This window comes from Nelumbo lutea, chromosome 1 (genome assembly GCF_056320005.1).
Source record: "Nelumbo lutea isolate HS-2025 chromosome 1, American lotus-T2T, whole genome shotgun sequence".
NCBI lineage: Eukaryota > Viridiplantae > Streptophyta > Magnoliopsida > Proteales > Nelumbonaceae > Nelumbo > Nelumbo lutea.
In genome coordinates this window covers 175,312,225-175,325,541 of record NC_142684.1, presented here as the reverse complement: position 1 = coordinate 175,325,541, position 13,317 = coordinate 175,312,225, and positions in this window count along the sequence as shown.

Below are 13,317 nucleotides of genomic sequence, written 5' to 3'. Positions count from 1 at the left end.
AATTAATGTAAAATAAGGTATGATTGAAGTCAACCAAGTGGTCTAGATCGGTGTGGATAGAATTAATAATTTTCCTAAATTATTTAATAATTATTTATTGAAATAATAATATGGATTGTTATTTAAATAGTTTTGGAGAATATTTTCTCCATAGATTAATTTCTTAGTTTCTTTATTACTTATTTAAAAAATAATTATGGATTATTAGTTAAAGAGTTTCCCTAAATTATTTGATAATTGTTAACTATAATTATTGATTTTAGAAATAAATAAATTACACTAATCAATAATATCTTCTATCAATAAATTATTATTGTAAAAATTTAATGAAAATTTATCAAACTACAATGATTAATGTAAATTATGCTAAACATTGAAATTTTGAACATTTATTAATACAAAAAAATTATTAATTAATGGATTGTTTATTAAATTATTTAATATTTGTTAAATAATGGATTATTTCTAAAATAATTATTTCATATTTTTTATAGAATATTTTTCAGAATTTTTAATAATTTTCATAACTAATGGATTATTTAACAATAATGGAAGATGATGAGGGCGGATTTGGCCCTCCAGTGAAATTGTGACACCTGGCACCTCATGCAAACCAAGTGCAGCCTCTTGACGACTGGGCAGCTCGGTATAGCTAGGGGCAGCTCGACATATGCAACTCGGCATAGGCAGCTGGCCACTCCGTAGGTAGCCTGGCGTCTTACGAAGAGCTCACCACTTAGGGGCAGCTCGGCACTTATAGGCAGCTGGCCACTCCGTAGGTAGCCTGGCGTCTTACGAAGAGCTCGCCACTTAGGGGCAGCTCGGCACTTATAGGCAGCTCGGCATAGGTAGCTCGGCACTTAGGGGCAGCTCGACGTATCACAGGAAGATTTCCTGCCTGACAACCGTACCTAACAGATCCAGAGACCTGCGCCCACGTCTCCCGCTAGGCGGCATCGTGCCTGCTAGTCCTGAGAGATGTCCCTTGATTGGCAGAGCCGTACTCTACAACAGCCGCCTGCACCCGCCTGCACCCACTACCTCAGCTCTGACAGTAACGGCTGCGGCAGAGAGACAGAGGAAGTTAAGCCTGACTTGACAAGGGTTGTTACGTCTGATTTGACAGGACACCACTATATAAGACTACAATCCCCAAAAACAAATGGGGAGAGAATAAAAAAATGGAGGTAATCCTTGCTCTCTAGCTCTCTCATTTCTCTCCAAGCTCCCTACAATCAGAATGCTAACTTAGGCATCAGAGAGTCCCCGCCAGGAAAATACCCCCGGGTCCTCTGATTCAGTTCTTGCAGGTCCCTCAGCTCCCGCCGCCTACAAAGGAGAGGAGATCACCTCATGCAGAGGAACGCCAGGTAGCTTTCCACCAGGGAGCTCGTCACCAAGTAGCTCACCACTAGACCTGTTCATGGGTCGGGCGGCCCGACCCCTGGATGGGCTTGAATAGGCTTTTTGGCCCGCGGGCTTAACCTCGGGCCAAAAAGCCCGGCCCGCATAAAATTTGAGCCAGGCTCGGCCTTTTCCAAAATAGCCCAGCCCGAGCACGGCCCGAGCCCGGCCTGGCCCGACCTATAGTTAAACCTAAGTAAACCCGGCCCGGCCTATAATTAAACCTAAGTAAAAACCCTATGTGATGTCTATTTGAATAAATTTTTTTATTTGAGAAGGTCATTGATTCACTTGTAGGCTCATTGTTCATTTAAATAGGGGAAAAAACATATAAATTAAAATAAAAAATGTCCATTTGAATAGGGAAAATTTTGAATTTCTTTTATTAGGTCGGGCTTCAGGCTTTTTATCAGGGCCGAGCTTGGGCCCAAGTTATAGGCCCGTTGGTCAGGTCGGGCTCGGGCTCGGGCCTAACAGTTTTCTATTAGTAAAGAGTCAAAGCCTGGCCCGAGCCCGGCCCAACCGGACCCATGAACAGGTCTACTAACCATCAGGGAGCTCGTCACCAGGCAGTTCGCCACCAGGGAGCCCCATCATCCTCTGAGTCACAAAGCACCTGGGAGCATGTCAAATGAAGAGGTACTTAACCAAAAAGTTGGTACATCACAAAAAAAATTGGTACGTGACCAGAAACGGTTACATCAATTGGCGCCGTCTGTGGGAACGGCTACATCAATTGGCGCCGTCTATAGAAACGGTTACATCAATTGGCACCGTCTGTGGTAACACACTACAGAAAGCTAAGTTTTCATCCTACAAAAGCTAAGTTCTCATCCTACAAAAGCTAAGTTCTTATCTTACAAAAGTTAAGTCCTCTTCTCCCAGAAAGCTAATTCCTCACTTTTTAGAAATTAAAGCTCTTGCTCTATAGTTTACATTTTTTATGAACTCAAAGACTATGCAGGGATCTAACAGACTAAGTAACTTTACTTTCAATTCGGATAAAGCCTCACCAGTCCTCTCCGCAAGGTCCCCCTACAAAGATGAGCTCTTCGTGGCTTCTGCGGGAGTTGGTGGCTAATGGACTACATAGGCACCCTTATCGATCGAGCCTTCCAAGGCTCCCATGTGAGCTGGCAACCTAAAGTTAGTAGTGCTGGCCCCCAAGGTCGAGCTCCTAGTAGCTTCTTGTAGGAGTGGGTGACCGGCATTACAAAGCTGATGCAGCGCAATCATAGCTCTAAGGCACCCACCTGGTCAGCTCGGCACTTCACTGGTAGCTTGGCACCTGGTCAGCTCAGCACCTCATTGGTAGCTCGGCACATGGTCAGCTTGGCACCTTGCAGGCAACTCAACACCTGATCAACTCGGCACCTCACTGGTAGCTCTACACCTCGCAGGCAGCTCAGCACCTGGTCAGTTCGACACCTCACAGGCAAAGCCTACGGGCCACATTATTACTTAAGACCGAGTCGCCTCTTCGTCACGGGCAAAGTCAAAGAAGAGTGGACTACGAGTCACCCCCAAAGCCTATGGCCCACATTACTGCTTAAGACCTAGTCGGCTCTTCGGCATGGGCAAAGTCAAGAAGAGTGGACTACGAGTCACTCCCAAAGCCTACGGGCCACACTATTGCTAAATACCCAGTCGCTTCCTTAGCATGAGCAAAATCAACAAAAGTGAACTATAAGTTGCCTCCAGAGCCTAAGGGCTACACTACTAAACTGGCGAAAACCTCCTCACCTTACAGGCAGCTCCCAAAGCCTAAGGAATTGGATCAACACTTACTAGCTTGTCGACTTACGGGCCAAAAGAAGAAATCTACTCCCTTCGCTTTGTTACTCTCAGCTCGGGAGTGGGGGGCAAATGATGACGGCGAATTTGGCCCTCTAGTGAAATTGTGACACCTAACACCTCATGCAAACCAAGTGCAGCCTCTTGACGACTGGGCAGCTCGGGCAGCTTGACATAGGCAGTTCACCACAGGCAACTGGCCACTCCGCAAGCAACCTAGCGTCTTACGAAGAGCTCGCCACTTAGGGGCAGCTCGGCACTTACAGGCAACTCGGCATAGGTAGCTCGGCACTTAGGGGCAGCTCGGCGTATCGCAAGAAGATCTCCTGCCTGACAACCGTACCTGACAGATTCAGAGACCTACGCCCACGTCTCTCGCTAGGCGGCACCGTGCCTGCCAGTCCTGAGAGCTGTCCCTTGACTAGTAGAGCCGTACTCTGCAGCAGCCGCCTGCACCCGCCACCTCAGCTCTGACAGTAACAGCTGCGGCAGAGAGATAGAGGTAGTTAAGCCTGACTTGACAGAGGTTGTTATTCCTGATTTGACAGGACACCACTATATAAGGACTCTGACCCCCAAAGACAAATGGGGAGAGAATGAAAAAATGGAGGTAATCCTTGCTCTCTAGCTCTCTCATTTCTCTCCAAGCTCCCTACAATCAGAATGCTAACTTAGGCATCAGAGAGTCCTCGCCGGGAAAATACCCACGGGTCCTCTGATTCAGTTATCGCAGGTCCCTCAGCTCCCGCCGCTTGCAAAGGAGAGGAGATCACCTCATGCAGAGGGTAGCCAGGTAGCTTTTCACCAGGGAGCTCGTCACCAAGTAGCTCACCACCAGGGAGCTCATCACTAGGCAGTTCACCACTGGGGAGCTCCATCATCCTCCGAGTCACAGGCCACCTGGGAGCATGTCAAATGATGAGGTACTTAGCCAAAAAGTTGGTATATCACAAAAAAAATTGATACGTGACCAGAAACGGTTACATCAGAAGATGTCATGAATATATAGGAAACATCAAATTCCTCTTATTCCCCTCTCTTTGCTTGAAATCATGTCTACAGATATAAATATTGTTTGATTTGGAAAACCAAATCTTAATAAATTACTAGCAGTGACCCATGTAATGCATAGGATTTGTTAAGTAAAAACTAAACAATAGAAACACGCAAGAGTATACAATTATTTTATATTGTCTACTCTTTAAATATTAATAATTATTTATATTTTATATACTAATTCTAATATTATTTTATAATACAAAAATAACAATAATTAATTTCATCTAAGGTTGTTTATCAAACTTATGAAACCAACCAATCCAATCAACTCGGGGTTTCTAATATTTCCGATCGGCTTTGGTTTAACAATTTCCCAACTCAACCAGGTTCGATCAGTTTCGCTTTGGCTATATGTAAACCAACCAAAGTGGAAAAATTCCTATATTTATTAGTCTAAAGTATTTTATATCATAAATTTCATTTTTAAATTTATTTTTGAATAATGCCACTGTATTTTTTAATTTAAACCTAATTTTTAAGTTTAAATCTTTTTAAACAATCGACTAAACCAAAAAATAACCCAAACTGATACAACTTGAGTTGGCCAGTTTTCACTAATGGTCAGTCGGTTTCGAATGACAAACTCCCCAACCTGACCAAGTCAATTTGGTTGGACGAACGACCTACAACCAAGCTGAAGCAACCTATAAACACTCATAATTTCAGCTAAATTAATATTCTAATCTCTAATAAAAAATAATATTTTAATCTCCAATAATTATTAAAAATTATAGCAAAAAATACACAATTATTAAAAATATATTGATAATGAAAATGCAATAAATACTAACAAATATATTAAATTAGTCAATACATAGTGTAATATCAAGTTATAGTTTAATCTATAATAAATATTAATCAATAAATTATAACAAAATACAATAAGTACAATAAATTAAATTAAAATTTTAAATAATAGTAGTTTAATCTCTAATGATTATTGAAAATTTTCTATTAAATAACAAAAAGAAAATTAGATCTATACATAATTATTGAAAATATATTGTCGATACAAATTTCATGTATTTCAATCAATACAAAATATGGAGACAAATTACAAAAATAAATTTGTAATAAAGAAAATAAACAAGGGAATGAACTATCTTTGATTTTTGCTCGATGACGTGAACAACCTCTGATTAACGGTCGAATTTGGTGAAGATGATGGTCGCTGGCGTGTTTCTCGTACTTCTTAAAGTATTGATGTAGATTTCCTTGATTTTGGTGCTTTTGGGAGATTTGATGTAGATTTCTTCACTCTGAGCTTTGTGCTTGATTGGCTGTAAAGGATGCTTCTCTAAGAATGTTCCTTTTGTGGTGGTTTAATCTTCTTTGGAGAACTTGAATCCAAGTGAGTTGTAGAGAACTAAAAAGCTTTTCCCTTCTTTCTTCTCTCTTGATCTTGAAATTGTTGAAGTTTGTAGGACCTTGTAGTTGCTTACAATCCTCAAGTGTTGGTGTGTGAGAGCTTCTTACAATGTGATTCTCCCGAAAAAGGAAAATGAACCCTCTTTCTTCCTAGGCAAGGCTATTTATAGCCAAGGGTTAAGGCTACCACCTCAGCCCACTTAACTAATCAATCCCATGTGAGTGGGGTGTTGGGTTAGCATTAACTCCTATACATGCACCATTATGTAGGAGTTAGTGGTCTTGCCAATGGGACCACCCTATTACAATAGGATATGGGCCAAATTGGACTTAATACACTTGGATCCTTAGGCCACTAATACATATTTATGTAGACTTGGACCTTGGGCCCATGGAGGCCCATATTATTTAGAAGTTGTCATGTAAATTAAGTTCACTTATTTGACTTCAAAAAATTCACATGTCTACAATTGCCCCCTCTAGGATGAGGTGACGAAGTTCAGTGCGGCACCGATGTCCTCGACAATGTTGATTTCCATAGTGGATCATTGTTTAACTTGGCTATTTAGGATGATTCTCATATAACTCACAAGTACTGTTCGAACCTCTTGCAACCTTGTATTGGGACTTGCAACCTTGCATTCATACGGTGTTGATGTTTTCAACGCTACCGATTTCTGACTTAATCATTGGATAAGACCTTTGTGCAACTCATGAACCTTGAGGAGATGCTGTTATTTGCTTTTATCCTAAGTAAGTTAAGTCTAAATTCGGATGTGTGTAGGTTCTCCTGCTATACAGCTCAAACATATACATATATTAAGCTCTGAGTAATTTCTCGAGACATCTTGCACCTTGTTTTTAGTTTTGACCATTATGAACGATTTGATCCTAATGATGATGGAGTTTTGTATGCCATTAACATCCTGGATGAATGTTATGTTGATGTGACATGACATAGTAATTAATAGAACATTTGACTTGTTGACTTGTGAGACCAGAACAAAGTCCAACTCCATTGGCATTTGGCTGACTTCAACTCCATAGTGGCTCAGGTTTATCAATGCAAATTGTATCTCCCAATGGTTCTTTTGAATACAGGTACTTGTAATCGAATAGGAAACTGAGATGGATGGTTTAATCTCCAATTCAAACATATCCTGCTACCAAGGCATTGAGTCCCCTATAGGGAGTCGGTTTCCTAAAGTGACTTGATCTCCCGCCTCCTATCAATACGCAACAAATTACACTTGTTTCTTTCTCCTTTGTGAGCAGTTGGAAGGTGTAGGAATACATACAACATCAAATATCAAATTACAATGATTAATGTAAATTAATGTAAATTACGCTAATTAGTAATATATTTTATTAATAAATTATTATTGAAAAAAATTAATGAAAATTTATCAAATTACAATGTTTAATGTAAATTATGCTAAACATTGAAATTTTGAACATTTATTAATACCAAAAATTATTAATTAATGGATTGTTTATTAAGTTTTGGTAGATTATTAAATTATTTAATATTTGTTAAATAATAGATTATTTCTGAAATAATTATTTCATAATTTTTTAATAATTTTCATAACTAATGGATTATTTAACAATAATGGAAGATGTCATGAATATATAGGAAACATCAAATTCCTCTTATTCCCCTCTCTTTGCTTGAAATCATGTCTATAGATATAAATATTGTTTGATTTGGAAAACCAAATCTTGACAAATTACTAGTAGGGACCCATGGTGCATGGGATTTGTTAAGTCAAAGCTAAACAATAGGAACACGCAAGAGTATACAATTGTTTTATATTTTCTACTCTTTAAATAATTAATAATTATTTATATTTTATATACTATTTTTAATCATTTTTTTACAATACACAAATAACAATAATTAATTTCAACTAGGGTTGTTTATCAAACTTATGAAACCAACCAATCCAATCAACTTGGGGTTTTCTAGTATTTTCGATCGACTTTGGTTCAACAATTTCCCAACCTAACCAAGTTCGATTAGTTTCACTTTGGCTATACGTAAACCAACCAAAGTGAGAAAATTCATTTTTTCTTAGTATAAAGTATTTTATATCATAAATTTCATTTTTAAATTTATTTTTTAATAATGTTATTGTATTTTTTAATTTAAATCTAATTTTTAAGTTTAAATCTTTTTAGACAACCGACCAAACCAAAAAATGACCAAAACCAATACAACATGAGTTGGCCAGTTTTCACTAATGGTTAGTTGGTTTCAAGTGACAAACTCCCCAACCTAACCAAGTTGATTTGGTTGGCCAAACGGCCTACAACCAAACCGAAGCAACCCGTGAACACTCATAATTTCAACTAAATTAATAGTCCAATCTCTAATAAATAATAATAATAATTTAATCTCCAATAATTATTGAAAATTTATAGAAAAATATACAACTATTAAAAATATATTGATAATGAAAATATATTAAATTAGTCAATACATAGTGTAATCTCAAATTATAATTTAATCTACAATAAATATTAATCAATTAATTATAACAAAAATACAATAAGTACAATAAATTTAATTAAAAAGTTAAATAATAGTGGTTTAATCTCTAATAATTATTGAAAATTTTCTATTAAAAACAAAATGAAAAATAGATTTATACACAATTATTGAAAATATATTTATCACAAAAACAATAAATAATTACTAAAATACATAATTATTGAAAGTTATTATTCTAGAATAATTAATTGATACAAGTGAAATTAGTTACTTAAAATATCATTTAGTTATTTAAACAATATCATTATTTACATGTTAAAATAATAAATATTAATTTATTGAATTTAATAATCCAAAAAATAATAGTTTGTACTATTATTACATAATTTCATTTATTAATTTTGAAAAATATTAAATTATTATTTTGTTTATAATTTTTTTAAACTTATTACATTGTTTTGTTATTTTAACTATTTAAAATCTAGTTATCTTAAATATTTCATTATTTAAATAATTTAGTTATTTAAATATTTAAATAATATGTAAAATATTTAAAACTTTTTGTTATTTGAGTTTTATTTATTTTAAAATTATTACATAATATTAAATATTTTGTTATATATGCATTTATATATTTTTAATTTGTTCTTATTTAATATATTTAGTTATTGAAATATTTAAATAATATTTCATTTTTGTAATGTTAAATATTTATTATTTGAATAACATTTAAATTGAATAATCGAGAAAGTCATAATTTATATTGTTAGTACATAATTTTGTGATGAACTTTGTTAAAATATAAATTTGTTAATAATATGAATATTATTAAATCTTTTTTTATTATTTTTGTATTTCTAATAAATACTTTAAAGTTATTATATAATTTTGTTATAATATTTAAATAATTCTCCAATTTTTTTAATTCAAACTTTCTTTAGATATATATAGATACATAGGAATTGGAGATAATTTAGGAGAAAGTGAAGGAGGTAGCATGTGTGGGACAGTGAGAGAGAGTGAGTGAGTGAGTGAGTGAAAGAGAAAAAGAGATTTTAGGTAATTTTTCATGGGGAAGGAGAGCATCTCATTGGTTTTTTGATAAATTAATTATCAAAATTTGTTGTTAATTAATTAAAAGTATTCAAAGTTATTGTTAATATTTAAAATTTTAATAATTGTATTTTTCATTTAATTTTGATTTACAGAAAATGATTATTGTTAATTTAATATGAATAGATAGTTTTTAATAAATTTAATTTTATTAATCATTTGTAGTAATTTTAATAACTATTATTTTCATTATTTTTAAATGAAATGTAATTGAATTTAAATAAATAAAAATAATTACAAAATCTATCATTTTTATTAATTTCATTAATAATTAAATATTATATAGGAATGCAACAGGGTGGGGCATCCCATCCGGTAGTTAAGACACTATGCCCCATCCATGCCCCATCCCCAATGTTAGGTAGGTTCAAGGCAAGGCACCCACTCCCCGTTAGGGACGGGGAATCATCGAATTTCCCTGTCTTGTCCTTAGTGTCAAGTGAATTCAAGGCAAGGCTCCCACTCCTCATCAAGGATGGCGAATCCTCAAATTTGTCCTGCCCCACTCCTAGTGTTGGGCAAGTTCAAGGCAAAGCACCCACTTCCAATCAACCAAATATTCAATTTGATGACAAAAATGATCAAAAGGATATATTGAGTATCAACCACATGGTAAATTTCTATAAGTACACGAAAGTGTTTTTAATTTTCAAAAACATAATTTTATGAAAAGTTTGGAAAATTTATTACATTTGTGTAATTTTCAAAATCTATTCAAATTTATTTTAAAGTTGTTATTAAATAATTTATTTTCTTTTTAAATGCTTTACTTACAAAATTACACTAATTTATCTTATATTTTCTAATATAAACTAATCAATAATTTCCTTTTTCAAATATTATACTAATTTATCTTAATAATTTATGTAATTATTGGTTCAAATTACAGTTTTCCCTTTCCTATACTCATTTATCTTTAATAATTTACAATAATTTATAATGAAAATTACATAAATTTTTAATAGTTTTACAAAATCTATAAAATGTAATAAATTTTCCTAAAATTTTCAAAATATTCCAATAATTTTCAATAATTATTTAATACATTTTAAATAAACTTTCAAAAAAAATATATCTTTTTAATTTCCAAAGTGTTATTTTATGAAAGTGTAGTTTTATGAAAATTTTTGAAAAATTAATTACATTTGTGTAACTATGCGGATTTATTAATAATTATTTTAAATTGTTATTAAATAATTATTTTTATTAGGTAGTTTACTAACAAAACTACGTTGATTAATCTTTTATTTTCCAATGTAAATTTATTAATAATTTCATTTTCCAACATTATAATATTTTACTCTCCCATTTGCATTCGATTGTTAACTATAATAATAGAAGTAACTACAAATTTATACTTTTTGAGAATTGTTAAATATGAAAGGAGGGAGAGATCCATCGTATGGATGTCGAGAGTGCAGTGGAATAGGGTGGGCGAAATTCAAAAATTTCTCTCCTCCCTTCCAACTTAGAATCATATTCCTTGATTTTAGAATACAATATTCAATGACCTAATCGAACCGAAACCGAACCAGATCTAAATCAAAGAGAAAGGGAAGGGTTATACCTGATACGGAGAGTCGGTATCTCCCAGCGTTGGTGTTCACGCCCAAAGAATACTCCCAAGATCTGCTCCCACTGAAGATAACGCAGTGATATTGGAACAAAACCAGCAGTGTTCGTCCTACGAACCAAATTCTTCACAAGAATTCGATGAAGGCGAAGAGCACCGTACACAATCAGCCTTTCAGCAAAGACTGATATTAAGAACACCTTCTTGATCTTTCCCTCTTAGAGAGATCAAATTAGGCAATGAATGGCGGCGACGGCTGGAGGAGAACTCTGAGATCCTATCTCAAAATGCATGAGAGTTTTTCTGCTCTAAACCCTTGGTTCGAATTCTGGTAATTCAATACTAGGGTTTCTCCTCTTTCTTAGTGATTAAGAAACCTCTTAATCCTATTAGGAGTTATCCCAATCTAAATATGTATTTGAATAGGGAATTATCTTAATCCTATCTACAGATTAGGTCAGCCCATTCCTAATTTTATCTTAATCCTATCCCATTGAGTTTGAGCAGTTTAGTATGAAAGCAACCTGGGCAGATTATTATGAAGCTAAAGTTGGTCAACTAAGGTCAGAGGTTGATCGAATATGTGGGATATTGATAGCAAACGGCATCAATCCTGATGTCTTACTTGTGCACATATCTCAAGTTGTACCTAGTAAAAATGAATCTATTGGAGAGGTGTCAATACTGGAGGAGGATTCATTTACCTCGCCTAATCCTAGGGATATCATTCCTCCTTCGTGTGAAATAGTTTCACCCCGGTTGTAGGTAAAGAATGTGTATAGAAGGGGAGCACAACATGGGAAAGCGTGAACGCTTTCCTAGTAGTGTTGTTGTTTCTCCTTTCCGGCCCCTAATGATACTGGGAAGGCAGCTAAGGAATTTGCCATTGCGAATCGCACAAATGAGTTGGTATGGATTATGACATGGTTATGTAATGTATGTTTCATTCAACCTTAAATATTTATTGGTTACTCATGCTCTTCTTTATTCTCACAGGCGGTAGAAGGTGGGCCATCAGCGTGGGCAACATTTGCACAAAAAGATCAAATGGCGGCGGATGATTTGTAGTTGGTGCATAATTTCTTGCACAAGGAGATTCAGAAGTAAGAATGCTTTATTGGTTCACATAACATAGCAATATTCATGCACCGAATCTACCAACCATTTCCATGTATTTGCTGAACAACCTTTATATTTTTTGTATTTTTGTGTAGGGATGTATACGCGCTTAAGAACGACAATTTTTTACTAAGTGAAATAAACCTCCTCCCCCTTTTTAAGATGAACAGTTGGTTGTTTGACGAGGTAAGCATCATTTTTTTTTAATTATGCATTGTAATTGGTTATTGGTTGTTTTTTTATCCATTATCATTATTTTGCGTCTGTTATATATGCATATGGCAACCTATTGAAAACACGGATAAGGAATTTCGTGAAATTTCTGTACGTGCCTGTAGTGGGTCAGGTGAAATATCCTTTTTCCAATTGCAACATGATTGTATTACTTTCGTGATTAAATTCATCAATCTTTCAGGGTCGGTTACATAATTAGTAACAATACTTACGTGAGGTAGTCTTATTGAATTGACTTGATTCCTGTCATTATGCATATTTTTTTTGTTTCCTCTATTAAGGCATTTGCAACCAATGGGATATTCCCGAAGCTGAATCCATGGTTAGAACCAATTGAGAAGAAGCGGGTGCAGAAGTCTTCATACCCAAAAATGATCACTCTCATTGGCAACTACTGGTCATTAATCCGGTACAGAAGAGGTTTCTCCCGCATAGCTCTGTCCATGGAGTGCTCTACAGGATGTTAGCAGATAGAATGGTATGCATCCTCAACGTTATACAAGTCTTGTGATGTTGCACTGCTAAATTGGTATCCTAACATTGTTATTTTATTTTTTTTGTTGCAACATAGCAACAAATTTACAAGACGATTCTTAGCGATGTTGCACTGCTAAATCGATCGACTCGTGTCAAGTTGATTGGATTGATTGGTTTCATCAGTTTAAAATATAAACTTAACTGAAATTAATTATTCTTATTTTTGTATTATAAAAGAATTATTGAAAGTAGTATGTAAAATATGAATAATTACTAATTATTTAAAGAGTTGAAAATATAAAATAATTGTATACTCTTATGTGTTTCTATTAGGATTATTTACTAAAACACACCTCATAGTTTTACATATTTACTTAAACCTACCTTACAATTTTCATTTTACTAAAACATCACATGTATTTTACAACTTATTTACTTAATCAACCTTTCACTAATGAGTATTTGTTTAGCCATTAGGCCATGATTTTTTATTCCAAAAATACCCGTAACACCTTTTTATACAGAAAACAAAATTGGCCAAATATAGCTAATAGAGTGGTTGCTCATATCTTACTAAGGGTAAGAATGATATTTTTTTTTCTATTTTCTTTTGATTAAATTTATTTAAATGAACATTGGGGTCAACATTGTCATTTTCTAATATCATCTAATGGGAACGTTA